The sequence below is a fragment of the Nycticebus coucang genome, chromosome 1, assembly GCF_027406575.1.
Source record: "Nycticebus coucang isolate mNycCou1 chromosome 1, mNycCou1.pri, whole genome shotgun sequence".
NCBI classification, from domain to species: domain Eukaryota; kingdom Metazoa; phylum Chordata; class Mammalia; order Primates; family Lorisidae; genus Nycticebus; species Nycticebus coucang.
This window is the reverse complement of record NC_069780.1, coordinates 157,730,991-157,753,177: the sequence shown is the minus strand read 5'-3', so window position 1 is coordinate 157,753,177 and position 22,187 is coordinate 157,730,991.

Genomic DNA, 22,187 nt, shown 5'->3' with positions numbered 1-22,187 from the left:
AAAAAAGGGATGAAAGAAAGGAGGACCGAGTGATAAGAAAAAAAAGAAAAATAGAGAAAGGAGAGGAGGTGGGTAAAAGGAATATTGACAAAAAGAAGAGAGGCACAGAAAGAGGGAGACAGAACAAGATAGCTGTACAGTAGGGTACTTTGATACAACCTTAAAAAAAACCATCTTCTGGGGGTTCCCATTTGGGTGGTTCCCTCGACGTCAGCAGCTCTTTGTTAACCTGATCAGACACAGTACCCCACCTTCAGCCGGTAGAGAGGAAAGACAAAAATGCTATAAATCAAACAAAACAAGCAAACAGAAAACTTTACGGGATAAAATTGGATGAAAAACCGAATAATAGCAGTAGAAACACTAGCAAAAATGAAGTTCTAATTATTGAAAAAGACAGCAATGGGAAATTACAATTAAACTAGAAAAATTGAGAAAGAAAAAGGATCTGTATGGAAAAGGTTGAACTTATAAAACAAAACAACATCAACAACTTCAAAATAAACAAAAAAAAATGACCAAACCAAAAAAAAAAAACAAAAAAAAAAAAACACAACCAAAAACAAAGCAGTATATATATGTTATTAAATATTGTCTGGGCAACACGTTGTCTTCTGGGGTATGAGATGTTAATCACAGTTTTGATATGACTGGAGGGTGCTGATTTCTCAAACCCCAGCAGGTAGACACCCTAAATCTCTCTTCAGCCCACTTAAAAGGCACTTTGAACTTGTTCACTTGCTGAGCAGAAGCTTTCCCAGGAAAGTGCTTGTCGCTGGAATCACTGCTGAAGTGGCTATCCACTTACTCAGTGTGCCAAAACTGGTCTCACTCTGCCCCTGAGAGTTAGGGCTGCAAGGCGGCTCAGACCCCACCCTTAGGCTACTTGGTCACTGGGTTACCAGCTCCCACCCAATTCTAGCTCTGCCACCCTGAGGGCGGAGCTTTCTGGGGCAGATCGCTCACAATGGCTCCCTGTGACCCACCGCCAAACACCATTAGCTCCGTCTGGCTCAGCGGCTCAGACTGGGTCCCTAGACAATGGCCAAAGTTCTCCGCACTCCCTCTCAGGCTCTCCCCAAGGCAGTTCAACTGAGTGCCAATTCCAAAGACACTAAAACAGTTCACAGGTAAGGCCTTTCTGGTTTGCAGTCTCGCTGCTACTGAACTTACAGTTGCGGGCGGGTTTAGACCGATTGAACACATGCGACCACTTGCGGGTTTTCCACTGTTTTAGTCCTCCTCTTAGGGTCCAGAAGTCTCACGCTGACTCCCTGTATCCACGCAGGGGTGATGATAGGCAGATCCCACCAGCCAGAGATGCCCGGAGTTCTATCTCCCCAGACTCATGGTGCCCAGATGCAAGAAAGCTGTTACTTGGCAAAAACTGTAATTATTTTATCAGCGCTTAAAACCTTCTTCATATCTTTGTAGAATCTTCAAACTGAAAATTATTCTTATATTGCCAGTGCTTCTTTTCCAATTTTCAATAGATTGTTTCTTGGTGTTTGTTATAGTACTTACATTTGGATTCTACAATAGAACAATACTCACTTAATTACTTTTAAAAAGTGTCTAGATATTATAATTTGTCAGTTGCATACTTTATGTATAACCTAATTAACATTATTAGTCATTCATTTGTGAACTGTTACATATTCAGCATTATTGTAGGACTAGAAGATATTGAAGTAAAGAGAATACATTTTCTCCACCTTGTGGTGTGTTAGTTCATTTTGTAATAACAGAATGCCTGAGACTGGGAAATTTATAATGAACAGAAATGTATTGCCTCACTGTTCTAGAGGCAGGAAGTTTAGATAGAGAGGACAGAATATGACTAGTGTCTTCTTGCTGCATCATCCAAAATCAGAAGGCAGAAAGGCAAGAGAGAGCAAGATAGGGTTGAACTTGCCCATTGTAACACCACCAATCTCACCCATGAAGGTGTAGCCCTTGTGGCCTAATTACCTCTTAAGAGCCTCACCACTTAATACTGCTTCAGGGGCAATTAAATTTCAGCAAGAGTTGGCAGGGATAAACATTGAAACTATAGCAGGGGGCACATACAGCATGGAGATAGACTAAGTCAAAGTCACTAAGTCAAAGTCAGTTTATCAACTGTGAATAAATCAGAATATTCCATGCAGTAATTCTGTAGGAAAAAATAACCAAATTTCATCCATAAAAATAAATTTACTTGTGAACCGACAATATTGAGATTCCCTGAGCTTTCTTTCTTTCATTATTTACTAGAGTTATGAGAGATTCGTGTCAGTTTTTAAACTTTCCTCACATAGATTAAGACCTCCGCAGGCAAAACTAGGCATTGATTAGCAAAGCATGTCAAATGTTCTCCCTCTTCCTTTTTTTGCCTTTCTTCCTTTTGACAGTAAAGAATTTATGATAAATTAAAAACCATGGAGCCAATTGTAGTAATGAGACCATCAATATCCACCTTCCTGGCAAATGTCCCTGGATCTGAGTGAAAGCCATGTTACACAACACCTGTTCCCACCCACTACTGGCAGGGAAGTTGGTGCCTGCTGCCTGGGATTTCTGTGTGAGCGAAGGATTTGCTTGGCTATCAGCTGAACTTGAAAAGTAATAATAGCTAATATATATTGAGCACTTACAAAGTACAGGTCCTATACATTGCTTTACAAAATATTGACCTATGGAACAAATGAGTTCCCACCCACCCTGATGTCACACTGAAAAATGCCCTAAGACTATAAAATTCCCATTTAGAAAGCAGCCTAGATAATCTAATATGTATCTTATTTATGGGATCCATAATAGATTTATGATAACATTATCTAGTGATATATTGCTTAGACATGTATTAGGATAAATTTAATTTCTCTAATGACATTAACTGTTATCAGCTGAAAACACAGATTTAGCAGGAATCAAAATATTTGTCTCTTAAATATTTCACATCTCATTTGAAAAAGAAGGCATCATGTGAGTGAAAATCACTCAATTTGTAATCCTAGGTCTGTAGTGTCTGATGTCAGCCATACTTTTATCAACTAATGATAATCATCAAGTCACAACCTCATCTGTAATATGATTTAATAATATGAGATGGCTGGGCCAGACGCAGTGCCTCATGCCTGTAATCCTAGCACTCTGGGAGGCCAAGGAGGGTGGATAGCTAGAGCTCACAAATTTGAGACCCCAGCCTGAGGAAAAGCAAGACCTTGTCTCTTCTAAAATAGAAAAACTGAGGCAAGAGAATCACTTGAGCCCAAGAGTTGGAGGTTGCTGTGAGTTATGATGCCAAGGCTCTCTACCTAGGGCAACAGCTTGAGACTCTGTCTCAAAAAAAAGAAAATAGGTGGTGCCCATAGCTCAGTGGGTAGGCTGCCAACCACATACACCGAGGCTGGCGGGTTTGAACCTGGCCTGGGCCAGCTAAAACAACAATGACAACTGCAACAACAACAAAAATAGCCGGGTGTTCTGGCAGGTGCCTGTAGTCCCAGCTACTTGGGAGCCTGAGGCATGACAATCGCTTGAGTCCAACAGTTTGAGGTTGCTGCGGAGCTGAGACGCCACAGCACTCCACCCAGGGCAACAGCTTGAAACTCTTGTCTCAAAAAAAGAAAGAAAGAAAATAATAATAATAATAATATGAGATGGCTATCTACCTTTCAGGATGCATATGATAATGCATGTAAAAAGGCTTTTTGAAAATTTTATATACACACAAGCATATGCAAATAAATTTGAACATATCTAAATATACGTAATAACGCAAATAGAAATTATTTTTATTTAGATTGTTATTTGAGGGTAGAAATTGTATTTTCCTGAATACTGTAAGTGCATTTCTTTGTGAAGTTTTCTTTGCAAACCTATGTCTATAGCTTATTTCTAAAAACATCTATTACCTAATAGCACTTTAGGTAATGCTATATTAATTTATACCCTTGTAAATATATTTTTAGCATCAACAACTGTCTTTCCCATCTTTGAATCCCTCACAAAACCTAGCACTATGCCTTATCCTAAATTGAAACTCAGAAATCAGTAAATGTGTTGAAATTTCCCTAGGTGCTAACATGCTACCTAAATGAAAACTGAATATATTTAACACCTGTAATGTGTCAGGCATGCATTTAGAACTATTTAATACTTTTTTTTTTTTACTTTTAGAGATTCATTGACAGTACAAAGAACCCGTTTAAATTGATTGCATTTGTTAGGTACAGTCTCTCTTATAATTGTGTCCAACCCCCAAAAGTTGTGTCATACACCATGACCCCCCATTCCTCTCCCTTCTTCCCTCTCTCTGCTCACCCCTTACCCTATCCCCCACTGTGTACTAGGTCATTAATTGTCCTCATATCAGAATTGAGTACATAGGATTCTTGCTTCTCCATTCTTGTGATGCTTTACTAAGAAGAATGTGTTCCACTTCCATCCAGGTTAATACAAAAGATGTAAAGTCTCCATCTTTTTAATGGCTGAATAGTATTCCATGGTATACATATATCACAGCTTGTTAATCCATTCCTGGGATGGTGGGCATTTAGGCTGTCTCCACATTTTGGTGATTGTAAATTGAGCTACAATAAACAGTCTGGTGCAAGTGTCCTTATGGTAAAAGGATTTTTTTCTTCTGGGTAATGCCCAATAATGGGATTGCAGGATCAAATGGGAGGTCTAGTTTGAGTTATTTGAGGGTTCTTAATACTTCCTTCCAAAAAGGTTACATTAGTTTGCAGTCCCACTAGCAGTGTAAAAGTGTAGAACTATTTAATATTTTTATTATTACAATTATTAAAATGTATTATAATTTTCATTTTTTTAAGGATGGTTCTTGCCTGAGTTCATCTACAGTCTCTCAATCATGATAGGTAAAATGGTCCAGTTTGTGCTCCTAAAACAAAGAAAATCTAATTGGAAGACTGAGAGGCACAATGGTGACCTAGAGACATCTTCTTATCAACCACTCACTGAGACAGGGGAGGAAAGATTCTGGTCACCTCTCACTGGGGAACCTTACCCAGAGGCATCACTCCAGGGGTACAGTGAAGCAGTGAAAGACTCTAGGAGCCAATGAGGATGTCTGGAGCTGAGGTGGGCCAGCACAGAAGGCAAGCTCCTGGGTACAGGCAGAGGTTGGCTGGCCAGCCCCTTCTGTGGAGGACTGAGGACAGGAAAGGGTTGTCTTACAGTTTTTAAATTTTTTTCTGATTCACTCACTGGAGCTGCCTTGGAAGTGATTAGCAAGCCATTGAATTTGAGCAGCCTATGACAGCCAAAATTCAGTACAGGAAGGAACAAAATTCCCAGTGGCTAGGCTTCAGGCAGGGTGCCACCATTGTGCAAAGGACCGTGAGAGGAACAATCTGCAGATTCTTAGCACACAGCTGGCTCTGGAGCTCCTGCTGAACTTGAACAAACACCTTTGGTATGATCTGAATGACCCCTGCACCCCCAGGAAGGCCACTTTGGTTTCAGGGGACACTGTATGAAGAGCCTCCTAAGAAAGCTGGCAAGAGCTTCAATATCCCGGTCACATGGGGACTAAATTATAACAAGGCCTTGATTGAGGGCAAATAAGTCAGGAAAATAAGACTGGATCTCCTCTGCAACAAGAGAGTGGGTTCCAGCTCCCATATTATACAGCAAAACAAGTGTGGGTGTTCTCCCATCTCATAACACTGCCATCTGGTGACCAGGCAATATACTACCATACACCCACCATCACACACCACACACACATAATTTTTTCTTTCGTTTTTTTGCTCCTTTCCCCATTTTTTTCCTTTAGCTTTTTTCTCTTTTTTGTCATTGTTGTAGTTGTTTTTTGTTTAGTTTTTGTTTGTTTTGCTTGGTTGTATTTTTATTGCTTATTTTTACCTTCTTCAATAGCAAAGGCTCCTTGATTTAGTTATAATATTTCAGCCCATAATATTCTTTCTTTCTTTTTTTCCTCATTTTTTCTCCCTTTTGGTAGATATTTTTCTACTTTTCTCATATTTCCCACACAAATTTCTCTTACAACTAAGATGTCCCTTTTTCGTTCTTCATCTAATATAATTGTATTTTTAACTTACTTTATCTGTTTGTATTATTTTTTCCTTTTTCTCTGAGGGTTTTGGGGGGGTCACAGCATTGGTCTGGTTGGGGGTCATGAGAGTGGTCTGGCTCAAGGAGGCCATGAGCTCAAGGATAGGGTGTCCTTCTAACTTTGGATTTTGGAAAATCCAATATTGGTAGGTCCTCACTGCAACATACTGCTGTTTTTTTCCATATTTTGCAGAGTGGGAGTCTTGCTATTGCCCAGACTGGTAAGCTTCTGGCCTTGAGGGACCCACCCAGCCCCACACCCCAAAATCCTAGAGGTGCAGGGGTGGGTCAAAGTACCCTCCTAGCACCACCATTTCTCGTGTCACTCTCTTTTTCTCTTTTGGTCCTTCTTCTACCTCCTTTGCTTCATTTATCTAATTTCTGTCACCCCTTCCATTTCCTTTCTCTTATTTTTTTATTCTTTTTTTCTTCTTCTTTATCTTTTTCTTTCCATTCTGCTTACTCAATATTTAAACTTCTCTTCCTTTTGGCCTTATACCAAAAGTCCACTTCAACACCTAAACTTGGAAACAAAGTAATTGAAAGCGAAGGAGATAGTGAGAAGGCAAAAGTAAGGGAAGGAAGCGAACAAGAAGAAAACACACATGAGAAGGAACCAATAGAAAAATTCCAGCAACATAAAAAAACAGGACAAAGCAATCCCCCTCCTCAATGGATCATGAGGTAACTACCACAGAGCATTCCCCCTATAAAGAATTAATGTAAATGACTGAAAGGAAATTTAAAATGTGGATGGCAAAAACAATAAAGGGAATCAATGAGAGAGTGGACAAACAGAACCAAGAAAGTGATAAAAGATATGAAGAATATAGAAAGTATATAGCAGAGCTTAAGGAATTGAAGGAGTCATCGGGGAACTTAAAGATGCAGTAGAAAGTATCAATAACAGATTAGACCATGCAGAAGAAAGAATCTCAGAGCTAGAGGATAAAGTTCTTGAACTAACCCAGGCAGTTAAAGAGCCAGAAAAGAAGAAAGAGAAAGCACAATTTCACTCAGAGTATTATGGGACTTCATGAAGCATTCAAACATATGAATAATAGGAAACCTTGAAAGGAAAGAAGGACATTTCAAAGGAATGGAAGACCTACTAGAGGATATTAAAAATGAAAATTTCCAGTGTCATGAAAGATTCCGGGCGGTGCCTGTGGCTCACTCGGTAAGACGCCGGCCCCATATACCGAGGGTGGCGGGTTCAAACCCGGCCCCTGGCTGAACTGCAACCAAAAAAAAAAAAATAGCTGGGCATTGTGGCGGGCGCCTGTAGTCCCAGCTACTTGGGAGGCTGAGGCAGGAGAATCGCTTAAGCCCAGGAGTTGGAGGTTGCTGTAAGCTGTGTGATGCCACGGGACTCTACCAAGGGCTGTAAAGTGAGACTCTGTCTCTACAAAAAAAAAAAAGAAAGATTCCAAAACACTCCTTTTAAATGGATATAAAACCTCAGGTCATCTCAACTCAAACAGAGCATCTCCAAGGCACATTGTCATAAACTTGTCCAAAGTCTCAAGATGAAAGATAAAATTCTACAAGCAGCCAGGAGTAAGTGCCAATTGACCTATAGGGGTAGCTGTATCAGGGTGACAGTTGATTTGTCAGTTGAAACTCTCCAAGCCAGAAGAGAATGGTCATCTACATTTGACCTTCTTAAACAAAACAGTTTTCAGCACAAAATTCTGTATTCTGCTAACCTAAGCTTCAAAATTAATGAAGAAATAAAATTGTTTACTGATATGCAAATGTTGAGGAAATTCACCACAACAAGACCAGCTTTACAGGAAATTCTTAGACCTATTTTTCACACTGAACATCACAATGAACCACTAGCAAAGTATACACCCAGAAACGAAAGACAAAACCTAGCTTCCATAATGGTGTAAAGAATAAAACTAAGCAACAGACTTTCACAAAATAAAATGAATAGAACTCCACCATGCTTATCAATTCTCTTAATACATGTAAATGGCTTGAAATGTAAGTGGCTTCCTTCCCACTGAATAGGCACAGTCTGGCTGATTGGAAAAGAAAAGCCGTGTATATGCTGTCTCCTGGAAACAAAGGACAAGGACAAAAGGACAAGCTTTGAAAGGGTTAAGAGTGCAGGTTTGGAAAACAATATTGCAGGCAAATGAAAATTTGAAGAAAGGAGGGAGCACAATATTATTTTCAGACACAATTTTATTTAAAGCAACTAAAATTAAGACAGACAAAGATGGGCACTTCATACTGGTAAAGGGAACAATACAACAATTGGACATTGCAGGCTGTGTGGTGTGGCTCACACCTCTAGTCCTAGCACTCTGGGAGGCCTATGCAGATGGATTTCTTGAGCTCAGGAGTTCAAGATCAGCTTTAGCAATAGTGAGAACACATCTGTAAAATAAAACAGTTGGACAATGTGGCAGGCACCTGTAGTCTCAGCTACTTGGGAGGCTGAAGCAAGATGATCCCTTGCACCCAAGAGTTTGAGCTATGAGCTATAAGGCACTCTACCAAAGGTGACAAAGTGAGACTCTACATCAATTTAAAAAATTGTATATTTCAGTTCTAAATATTTATGCACTCAAAATAAATGTTACCAGAATGATGAACCAGACTTCAATTGGTCTGAGCAATGTAAATATCCTATAACACTATAATAGTGGGGGACTTTACCATCCCTCTGACAGAACTGGACAGATCTTCTAAACAGAAACTAAATAAAGATACAAGGGACTTAAACATACCCTAGAACCAATGGGATTAATAGACATGAAGAGAACACATCACCCCAAAGGTAAGGAATATATGTTTTTCTTGTCAGCCCATGGAACATTCTCCAAATTACATCATATCCTAGCACACAAATTAAACTTCAAGAAAATTAAAAGAATTGAAATTATACCATGTATCTTCTCAGACTACAAGGCAATAAATGTGGAATTCAACTGCAACAAAAATTTTTATCACCACATAAAGACAGGGAAATTAACCTTATCCTGAATGACATTTGGATAAAGGAAGATATAAAGGAGGAAATTATTAAATTCTTTTGACATAACAACAATGAAGCTACAAGTTGCCAAAAACTGTGAGATACTGCAAAAGCAGTCCTAAAAGGGAAATGAATTACGTTAGATGCCCACACTCGAAAAACAGAAAGAAAGCACATCAACAATCTAATGAATCATCATAAGAAAATGGAAAAGAAAGATTACTCTAAGCCCAAAACTAGCAGTAAAAATTAAAAATAAATAAATAAATAAAATAAATTAAACCCAAAATAAATGAAACAAAACAGTCATTCAGAAAATTAATGAAACAAAAAGTTAGTTCTTCGAAAAGGTAAATAAAATTGATAAATCTTTGGCTAGATTAACAAGAAACAGAAAAGTAAAATCTCTAATAACCTCAATCAGAATTGAAAAAGGGGAAATAATAGATACTACAGAGATACAAGAGATTATCTCTGACTATCCCAAGAAACTATGCGCAGAAATCTGACAGTGTGGAGGAAATGGACCAATGCCTGGAATCACACCATCTCCCTAGACTTAACCAGGAGAAATAGTTTTCTTCCACAGACCAATATCAAGCACTGAGATTGAAGAAATAATAAAAAAGATACCAACAGGGCAGCACCTGTGGCTCAAAAGAGTAGGGCACCGGCCCCATATGCCTGAGGTGATGGGTTCAAACTCAGCCTGGGCCAAAAACAGCAAAAAAAAAAAAAAAAAAAAGAAAGAAAAGATACTAACAAAAAAAGGCTCTGGAACAGATGGCTTCACACCACAATTCTATAAAACTTTCAAAGGAGAACTTGTACTTGTACTACAGAACTATTCCAAAACATTGAGAAGGAAGAAACCTTCCTCAACACATTCTATGAAGCAAATATCACCCTGACACGAAAACCTGGAAAAGACCCAAATAAAAGGAGAACTACAGACCAATTTTACTAATGAACATAGAAGCAAAAATACTGAATAAAATCATATCCAATGGATTATAGCTACACGTTAAAAAGAAAATTATTCAACACAATCAAGTAGGCTTCGTCTCAAGGGTGCACGGTTGGTTTAACATACACAAATCCATAAATGTAATCAATATTATCAAATGTATCAATATAAGCAAAAACAAAGACCATATGATCCTCTCAATAGATGCAGAAAAAGCATTTGACAAAATTTAGCATCCTTTTCTAATAAGAACATTTGCTATAGGCATAGGTGGCACATTTCCTAACTGATTGAAGCCATCTATGACAAACTCACACTAATATCTTACTGAATGGAGTAAATCTGAAAGCTTTTTCACTTAGAACTGGAACCAGACAAGGATGTCCTCTATCTCCACTGCTATTCAACATAGTAGTTGGAAGTTCTAGCCAACGCCATCAGGCAAGAGAAGAATATAAAAGGTATCCAAAAGGGAACAAAGCAAGTGAAACTCTCACTCTTTGCTGATGATGGGATCTTAGAAAATCCCAGACACTCAACTGCAAAACTCCTAGAAATAATCAGGAAGGAGAGAAATTTCTCAGGATATAAAATCAGTGTCCACAGATGCCTTTGTATACACCAATAATAGCCAAATTGAGAAGCAAAGTAGGGATACAATTCCCTTCACAGTAATTTCAAAAAAAATCAAATACCTAGGATATACCTAACAAAAGAGGTGAAGGATCTCTACAAAGAGAATTATGAAACCCTAAGAAAAGAAATAGTGAAAAACATTAACAAATGGAAGAACATGCCATTCTCTTTGCTGGGAAGAATCAACATTGTTAAAATCTCTATTCTACCCAAAGCAATCTACAGATTCAATGCAATGTCCATTAAAATACCAACATCATACTTTGAAGAACTGGAAAAAATAGAACTTTGTTTCATGTGGAACCAGAGAAATTCCTGTATGGCCAAGGCAAACTTTAGTATTAAAAACAAAGCCAGAGGCATCACTCTACTAGACTTTATATTACAAGTCCACAGAGAAGAAAACATTATGATATTGGCACAAAAATAGAGACATGAATATATGGAACCCAAAAGAAAACCAAGACCAAAAAAACAGTCTATTATAGCCATTTGGTCTTTGATAAACCAAACCCAACCGAGGCATATACTGAGGAAAAGAAGCCCTATGCAATAAACGTCCTAGGAGAACTGGATACCCACATTAAAAGACTGAAATTGGATCTGCACCTTTCACCACTTACAATAATTGACTTGAGATAAACAAAAGAAGAAAGTGTGGGAAATGCATTTGATGATGTTGGTCTGGGAAAAGATTTTATTAGGAAGACTCCACTGGCAATCTCAACAACAACAAAAATAAACAAATGAGAGTTAATTAAACCAAAAAGCTTTTAAACAGCTAATAACACAACAATTAAAGCAAAAAGACAACCTTCAAAATAGGAAAGATAATTGCAAATTATAAATCAGACAAAGCTTTGCTAACTAGAATCTATAGAGAACTCAAATTAACCAATGACAACAACAACAAAAAAGAACAAACAATCCCGTCTATCAGTGGGCAAAAGATTTGAACAGAACTTTTGCTAAGGAAGACAGATGAATGAACAAAACAAAAGGGACAAGTGCTCATCATTCCTCATCCTCAGAGAAATGCAAATAAAAATCACCCTGAGATACACTTAACTCCAACGAGAATAGCCCACATCACAAAGTCCCAGAGTTGCAGATGCTGGTGAGTTTGTGGAGAGAAGGAGACTTTAACACTGTTGGTAAAACTGCAAACTAATACAGTCTCTTTGGAAAAAAGTATAGAGAATCCTCAAAAAACTCAAATTAGATCTCCTATTTGACCCCACAATTCCACTAGTAGGCATTTACCCAGAAGAAAAAAAAATCATTTTATCATAAAGACATTTGCACTAGATTGTTTATCACAGCACAATTTATAATCATCAAGAGGTGAAAACAACCAAAATGTCCATCAACTCAGGATGACTTAATAAGCTGTGGTACATGTATACCACAGAGTACTATTCTGCTGTAATAAAAGATGGTGACTGTACATCTTTTTATTAACCTGGATGGAGATGAAACTCTTCTTAGTAAATTATCACAAGAATGAAAAAACAAGTATCCAATATATTCCATTCTAATATGAAAACAGTAGATGATCTAATATATGCCCACAAAGGAGAAAGAATTAATTCTATTCAAGTTGGGGGGGATGGGGAGAGAGAAGGTGAGGGGAGAAAGAAGGATATTGGTGTGCTTCTATTTAAAGGGCACAAGGTAGGGGTGTATGACACACTTTTTTCGTGTGGGACACAACTACAAGAGGGGCTGTACCTTATACCCTCACACTAACCTGAAATTTTAAAAAGAAAATCTATTTGCCCTAAATGAGAAGTCAATTAAGGGGAACTGTCCTATTGACTAAACAGTGCATTTCGCCAACTAAATAACAATTTATTATCTATTTGTAAATAAACTTAGATTCACTAAAGGAAAGATTCTTTTTGATAGAATATAAATTATTATTCAATAAAACTTTAGACACAAATTGTTACCATTTTCTGTAAAACATCTAGAGAGTACATTATTTATAATACCCAGTGTCTGAATTATTTTGGATTTCCCATGAAGCAATCTCTAGATATTAAAAACTGACTTTGTATATATTCTCATGATAGTAGCAGGGGTTGTTTTTATTGCAAAAAAAGATTATACAGAAAGAAAATAACATTACTGAGATGCTGAGTCATTGCATTCTGAAAAACTGGATGATTTTCCAGATAATCAGCACAATGTAGCTAACTAGACCTGCATTCAGACATGGGCAAGAGAGAGCTTTACTCTGGATCCCAAATCTGAGGGGATCCCCACATATTACAAACAGCAATACAGAAATGTTTTGTTTGAGGTTCATAATAGAAGTTTTGAAAAATTGGGTAAAAATTTTGGTCATGAAAATCACAGCAGATAGACACTTGATCTGAATTGAGCCACTCAAGCCACTATATGTGTGTGTGTGTGTGTGTGTGTGTGTGTGTGTGTGCTGTGTAGGAGGTTGGAGAGATGAGAAAACTACAGCTTTTGTGTGTTGAAAACTGAGAAAGAGAACTGCTTTTGTTCAAGTTTCACTGTCCCAAATCTTTGAAAGTAGGTGTCATAACTGGAACTGTTTGTAAACCCTGAGTCAGAAAAGTGATGTGTTGAGGAAAGAAAGTGGATCCTGCTGGCTCTTTGGGGAATTTGTCATGAGTTCAGGCAGGTCCTCTCGCCACTCAGACCTGCCTCTTCCCTGCCTTATCCCTTCAAGTTCCTATTCCTGATTAGGCTGCAAGACAGCAAGTCTGGATCAGAAATTCATAACCCCTTCAGCCTCCAGATACCGTGCTGTCAAGGAAGTAAAGGGGATGAGGCGAGGAAATGAGGGACAATTAGTCTGGGCCATAAGAATAGTTTCATTTACTATTTTTACATATTTAGAAAGATGTTTGTGGGTCTTTTGCCCTGGGCTGTACAAATGGGGCAGGGGGAGCTTAGAGATTTCCACATCATGTCATTCATACTTTAAATATGAAAAGAAACCTTTTTCAAAAGATTTGTTCATCTCCAAGAAAACATGTTAGTATTGCTAAATGATGTAAGAAAAAATACCAGTCCACCACAAAGATTCCAAAAATAAGTGATTGCTAAGTAACTCACAGGAAATGCCACTAAACGAAGCCAAATCTGATAAATATACTTTCATTCCGAACTTACATTAGTATTGACAGGTTCCTAGAAATTGATTTAACTCTTTCCTGTTTTCAAATGACAAATATAAAGTCAAGAAGACTGATTAAATTTTCCTTATTGATATTTTTATTCAATACCTGCATAGTGTGCCTGGTAGTAAGAATGTTTACAGAAGATTACTGACATGAAGATCTTAGTCCAGATACAATGGTCATTTGAAAAAGTGGTAGCATTTGAAAATAAATATGAATGAAGTAGAAGCCATATGAATATACGTGTAGAAAGGAAGAATAGTGAATACAAAGAGAAAAAGAAATGTAGATGCCTGCTGTAGAAGGCCATGTGTTTATTCTATTGAGACAGTAAGCAAGGAAGAAAAATCAGAAAGAACTAGGATCATCATACAGGTAGCCCAATCATTTAGGGATCTGTAGACATGAAAAGAACTTTAGTTATGACTTCTTTTTTTTTTATGAAGTCACACTTAGTTGCCCAGGCTAGTCTCAAACTCTCGGACTCAAGCAATCCTCCCACCTTCCTGGATAGCTAGGACTATAGGCAGGGATTTAGATTTTATGCAAAGAAAAATGGACAGAAATGGAAGGTAGACTGCCCAAAGGAAGGACATTCTCTGAGGCATACATTAAAGGATCCTGTGGCTGTTGTGTGGCAGGGACTGGAGGGACTGGGCAAGGACACCAATCAGAACACAGTACATTACAGGCAACCTGGTGGCCCCAAATTCCTTATGCACACTTGAAATGAAAGCTCATTATCTTTAAATTTGCTGTACCTATTGTATGTTTTCCTTAAATTAGCAACTTTTTAGAGCACGATGAGCTATTATTTCCTCCACTTTTCCTTTCCTTCTCTTTATTTCAAATGGAGAAACACATTTGTTAAGATGGTGTAAAAAGACAGTAGTTTTTGTTGTTATTGTTAGTATGCAGCAAAATTAACATATTAAGGTGAACATTGTCAATAATTATCTTCTATTATAGTATAGTCTTTGATAGTAGACTGGTCTCAACTAAACAAAGTAAACATGAAATAAATGTAAATTTATGTATTTACATTTAATTGTATTATATATACTACTTATATCTACATGTTATTACAGTATTCAGCATTATGAAATATATTTTATATATAATTTATAAATGTTGAATATAAATAGAATTGTGATTATTATGTTTCTACACTCTAATAAATCGTTCCAATCACCCCTGGAGCGTGTACACTCCACTTTGCACACACTAGGAAAATAGGGGAGGCTTAATTCTAAATTATGTAAAAGTTAATCGTTAGCTTCTCCATTGCAACTGTAACAACCTACAGCAATCATTCTAAGAAGGGGGAAGAGTTTGCATGACTTTTGAGATGTTGAGGTTCATCTCCAGGACAGATGTCAGAAAAAGGACAGAGGCATGGAAAAGACTGAGCAAGTGAGACTGGGTGAGAGGAGGGAGGGAAGACAGAAGAGAAAGGATTTTGAGGCCAATCCAAAGGACCTACCTCTGTGCGAACTGAGAAGTGATTTGAAGAGAAAAGTACAGAAATGCTGCGCTCCACCTCTTGGATTCTGCATGTTTCTGACTCAGCATGACCTTGTTTTCTTTCTGTTTTGAACTATAACTCAATACCTTTCTAAATATTGAAGACATAACTCAAGTGTTTTTCTAACCAACTCCATCTCCATAAACCTTTCTACATGTGTACTGCATCTAGAAATCATAGAAATATGTGAATATTATCTACCATCTCTCTATCCTCAATCTCTCCATATATTTTTGAAATCTTTAATAGAATACTTCACCCAGCATACAGATGTACCAAGATCTATGAAGTGTGCTCTAAAAATGCCTTCTTGAGAACAGGGGGAATGGCATTTGGTTGCTCAATACAGAGTATTTATTTTTGTATTGTCATCTCCACTTTTACTTTTTCCCCTACAGTCTTGAAAATGAATGGAAGTTTAATTTGAAAAGCGACCTAATGTATACAAAAGAAACGTAGTATTCCACACAGTTGACAATTGTCAAATAATTGAAATTTCTTATTATTACATGCACAAACTATATAAAATTTTGAATACCTTTAAGATTCTGGGTGAATCTGGCAGAAAGTGCACAATTCTCTGGAGCAAGTTATCTTAGTTTCTTCATGTTTGATTCATTAAACCATTCACTCTTGAATCGAGATGCACCATCAACACATGGACAGATAGAATTTTTTCTCTCAAAGGTTTGCCACTCTAACAAAGTAGGCAAAATCCCATACTGAGCCTAGCAAATTTAAACAGTGATTGCTGCTTTTCATTAATATAACTGAGACTGTCTCCTCAGTTCTATTTTGTTTGCAATTATTTGCCTAAGATGAGTTTTCTAGGTTCAAATTTATATTAGTAAAAGTAAGAAGAAACATTACTTATAAAGGTATGCATTTGAAATGTATTTTATCAGAAAGTTCATGGCTATTTCAGTATTTAGGATGTTATCTTGTTTTGACAATTACGAATTCTACCAAATTTTGTAAGAATATATAAAATATAGTAAATATTTCTTAATCCACTACTCAGCTTTATCAAATCTTAAAATGATCCGTATTTAAACTGTAGATACATTTATGGCTCCAGTATACCCTACCCAAACCCATTCTTCCTCATTCCCTTCCCAGAGTTAACCACCACCTTGTGTTTTATGATTATCATTCCCCTGTACATTTTTTTTTTTTTTTGCAGTTTTTTGGCCAGGGCTGGGTTTGAACCTGCCACCTCTCCTTTGAGCCACAGGCGCCACCCTCCCCTGTACATTTTTATGATTTTATTCTATATCTATGCATCCCATCAAGAATATGTACTATAGTTTTACAAGACTGCAAAATTTGTTTTAACATTGCAGTAATATAATACCCTGTTTCCCCGAAAATAAGACATCCTTCAAAAACAAGACCTACTTACAGGAAAGATAAGACATCCCCTGAAAATAAGACCTAGCTCATCTTTGGGAACACACCTTAAAATAAGACACTGTCTTATTTTCGGGAAAACAGGGTAGTGGATATTGTAGGGCTCTCAATAGTGGTGATACATTGGATAAACATTGTTCAATTTGACTTTTTTTCTTTTGAAAAAATATACTAATAATATGTTGACAGCACACATATTTCTCCATTATTTCACTAAAGGGTATCTATTATTTCCTTACCCTTTTTCTTTTTCTTCTTACCCTATTTCTGTTCTTTCCTTTCTTTAAATCTACTATGAAGTTAATTCTGGGCGTCCTGGCTTAATTATCTAGACTTGTTACATTTTCTATGTTACCTTGCTCTGCATTTCAGATATTCTCTTCTTTGTCGTTTACTTCCATACTATTATTATTATTTGGAAATAAACATTTTTTGTAATGATATTTCTTGTTCTCTCATCTTTTTAAAATATGTTCAATTCTGAGTTTAGAAATTATAGTTTTACTGATTACTTTGATTCTCAAAGTAATTTCTTGTTCGTCTTATATTAGTTGTTCTGTTTTTTCCTCTAGCCTCTTGTCTTCTACACTGTTGATTTTCTGTAAGTGTCTGGTGATTCCTGGTTGTCAGTTCATGTTTATGAACAAAAGACCAGGTCAACTGTACAGCAGCTGGTCTGGAAATTTGTCTTTGGGAAGACGTTTTTTCCTCTAACAAATCTTTTCTTTGAATGTTAGTACTGGCTGTTGGTCTGTAACATATGGGCAGAGTGTTTCAAAGGCCAACTTTATGTAAGGTCACTCAGCCTAAAAATCAGTTCTGTCTTAATTTATAGCAATACAAGTAGATCTTTATTCTACCATCCCAATGCTCACAATGGAAGCTGGACCCTTCTGAATATGTTACTAAATTTTTCATAAGCAGCTCTCTCTTTTTAACCTGGGGGCAGAAAATCTTCGTATCATGACAATACTTTGCTCTTAATCAAACAATAGGTTTACAGAAGTCAGTGAGGCTGACTGTGTGTTCCCCATTTATCCTAAATTAAATGCTATGAATACTGCCCCATAAGCCTACTGTTGGGTCATATGACTTGCAAATAGAGTACTCCTATTTTCAAATTCAGTCTTTTGGGACATTTGACTTTATGATCTTCCAGACTCTTTTGCTGATGGGTATTACCCCCTTTAAAAATGATCATATTTCAGTGAAATAAAAACAAAACTAAATAGGTAAATAAAATAAAATTATTTGCAGAGTTTTGTATTGCCTGGGAAAGACAGCACATTGCTTCCAGCATCCTGAGTAATGAATTGTTATGTCCATAGGAGATTTTCACCTTCCAAGCTGCTCGGAATTATCCTCTTTCAATCAGCCTTACATCTAGCACCATGTGGGCTTCCCGCAAGATAAATTCCATGCTGATAGATTGGCTACATGTCAGTGTCCCAGGGTGGGAGATTCTGCCAAATTATTTTAGGCAAAGAATGCTTTGTAGGTGACACTCATGAAGACAACTTGAAAAGCCAGCTGTGATGTGGGTGGGAAATCCATGCTTCACCATCATGAGGAAAGGGTGGACTTTGCTGGCTCTCAGCTGCCCTTAAACTTGGAATGAAGCATGATAGTGCTCTTCTCTCCTTGCCAGCTCTCAGAAAGCAGGAAGGAACTCTTGATTAGGTTTTCTACTTACTCTCAAATAATTATCACACATCCTGCTGCCTAAAAACAGAATAAATCAACAGCTTGTCCCTGAAAACATATGGTAATTCTGGCAGTTTTTGACCTGTGAAAATGTTATTTGTGACCTAATTGTTTGTAACTTGTGCAGTGGTAGTCAACGTTCCAGACTAGCCCATAACAATTCAATTAACCCATCATTCAATTGAATTAGAAGTAAAAGTAACCTGATCCATAGTTCCAAATGACAAAGATGAGTTTTGTGATACATTGTAGATCAATCCCACAGCCACCAAGGTGGGAGTGCCACAGCAGCAAAGTGACAGGGAAGCATCTAATGATGACTCTGCCATCCCTCACCTGTGTCCTTCCAGTGACACAACTGCCCTTTCACATTTATCCTTAAGATTTTGGTTAGATTAATCTACCTAAAAAATTAATTTGACTTGTATCTACTTTGCTTAAAAATTTTCAAAGATTGACAGTTTCTGTTTTCTCTGATGGAAATGTTCTTTCATCCTTTCAAACTCAGGCACTTTTGTAACTTTGACTCAAACTGTACAAAAGCAATTCATGTAACCAAAACATTTGTACCCCCATAATATCTTGAAATTAAAAGAGGAAAAAAATAATCAAACTATTCTTTTTTAAAATCCTTATTTTTACTTTCTCTGTGATGTTGTAACTCCCTGGCAAAGTAAATAACTCCAAACTCTATTAGTTTGAAAATCTGTAAATTTTATGATTTTATGCTATTGAACATATTTTGAAAATTATGATGGTCTATTGTGCTTGATTTTCCTGTTCCCCACTCAAACATAGACACTGTGGCTTATTTATTTTGTATTCCCAAAACTCAGGGATTTCTACAAATTCGTGATTACTCTACATTTTACTAGTATTTCTCCACAGAGGTACTGAGAGAAAAATGTTCAAGGATAAATCATTTAAAAAACATTTTACCACAGAATGTTTAATATAACTCATAAGGTAATATGCACAGAGTAGTTTCTAGAGTGAGATACAAACTCATTTCACAAATTATAACTCTTTTACATGCCTATTTATATATCCTGAAGTAGGTTTCTGTAAAATACATTTAGAAAATATTAGTCTTTGGTGTAATTCTAGCTAGGAAAGGGGATCATACTTTTTGTTATTATTTATAGAATTTAAAACATTCTTTTTTTTTTTTTTTTGCAGTTTTTACTGGGACTGGGCTTGAACCTGCCACCCCTGGTTTATGGGGTGGTGCCCTACTCCTTGAGCCACAGGCACTGCTAGAATTTAAAAAAACTAAAAGAGAAAATATCTTTTCATGATGATGCCATTTAATAGAAATTCTAAGGTCCATCAGAGAGTCTATTTTTAGAACTGAACTGACTGTTGAATCTTTTTCTACGTTCTCCTATTTAGCTTAATTCGACAAATTAATTAAAGAATTAATTAAGAGATTAATTATAAACACCTATCTATAATATCTGAGTATTGATACAATTAGAAAAGATTGATTTTTATTCCAAGTATACTCAAGCATATTTTCTCATATTCTGGAAATAACTTTAAGAAATATCAAGCAGATACTTGATGAATATATTAAAAATACAGTAGAACCTCCATAGTTGACAACCTGCCTACATTGACCACCTCTTTAAGTTGACCTAATATGCATAGGCTTGACATGCATTATGTTGACCACCTCTGTGTGTTGACCAGATTGTTATATATTCTCTTGGGTGGTCAACTTACAGAGATTCTACTGTATATCTTTTTACTCCTTCCTCTTTCTTCTTCTTTGCTGAACATTGACTTTCTATTTTTGTTCTCCAAAGGTGCTATTCACTTTTAAAGGCACACCTAACGCTAGTGACAGAATGTCTGATTTTATTTATAGCATACCAAAAGGAACTTGGGGATTAGCCTCCCCAGGACGCAGGTACCTGTCTGGAGAAATGCAAATTCTCCCCGATTTGATGTGTTCTTAGGTTCCTATCAGTGTCCGAGAAGAATGGATGGTATGAAGCACCAAGGAAGCCATGTTTTTTTGCCTCACACTTTCATACTTGCTAACTCAATAGTTCCCTAAAGGAGGATTGACTGACTATTCTCAGACCCCATACATACTCACCAATATCTTATCAGCTAACATCTCTCCATCATGCAAAGCCAAATAAATTGTTCAGCACTGTTTTAGTCATACAATATTCATTGTATTTTGCATAGGTTAGTGTGAAAAATACATAAAATCCTACAAACCAAACCAACTTTGTCATCGAGTATCTTGAAAGCACCTATTTAATTAATTAAAGCTGAATCCTGAAAACCATTAATGTCCCCTATATAGCATGTCTTGAAGACAAAGAAAAATATCTCCTAAACTGAAGCCACCATATTTAGCTCTGTAGTCAAAAAGATATAATTATTATTTTGAAGAAATAGATACCTTGAATGAAAAATTTCACAGATATATTTATTAGAGAAGCAAACATTTAGAAAAATATTTGAAAAAAAATTTTTTGCCAAAAGTCCATTAAAACAATAACTATTTGCCTTTGATTTGCTTTATATGTCACCATGGCTTACACTACTTCTATAATAATTATCCTGAGAATAGTAAATAGTTATTCTACACTGAGCACCTGATATATGCCAAGTAATGAGTTCATCACTTTATAAACACGTTGCAACCTTGGAAATAATTTTTACTATCAACAGACAAATGTGTCCTACCTATGACTCCTCCCCCTGGAAAGCAATCTCTATTAATATTGCTATATTAATTTTGAAGCAGCATCTAACTTTTTTCTTTATTAACTAAAGAAAATATATTCTCCTAGAAATAGGAATGAATAAATCATTTACTGAAGAATTAAAAAAGAAGACAGAGTGTTAGAAAACTTGTAGTACAAGAAGTAAAATTACCACATAGTAATCTGAATTTTCTATAGCTACTCTTCAGCTAACTATGTCAGCTCTCTCCTGACATTTCTGTCAAGAAATTTCTTCACTCCCTTGATTTTACCCCACCCTCAATGTCTCCAATGTCTTCACTCCCACAACACTGCTTTATTCTTCTCTCTTTTCTTTGATAGAGTATTGCTACTTTCTTTAGGGGTTTCCAGTTTACTCAATTATAAATATGTTGATCATCTCCATCACAGGTAATAAAGAAAACTAGATTCAAGAACTATAAATAATTTGCCCATTTTCCTCTAAGTGGGCTTGAATTCAAGCTTGGGTCTGTTTTAAGACGAAATCTGCCATTTCTGTTTCATAGGGCCATTTATAGAAAACTCTTTTCTTTTGCCATTCCTAACAAAATATCTGGGAATAACTAAATTATGACTTGGAAATGAACTGAAAATGAAAATCTATCATGTCAGTTTCAAATTCACAAATAAATGTACAGTATATAAATATGGGGAACATATTCTCAGGCATTTGGTCTCATATTGTGGTATGTGAAATATAATGGATTATCTTTTTTCTCCTTTTTTATAATAGAAATTTTTTTTTACTTCCCAAAGCAACCTACAGATTCAATGCCATCCCTGTTAGAATACAAAATAGCAGCATCGAACTCTCAAGACTTGGAAAAAATAATCCTTCATTTTGTGCAGAACCAGAAATTCTTAGCAATAAAAATGAAGCTTGGGGCATCAGCTTACCAGACTTTAGGCTTGTACTACAAGGCCATAATGATCAAAAAAGCATAGTATTGGCACAAAAATA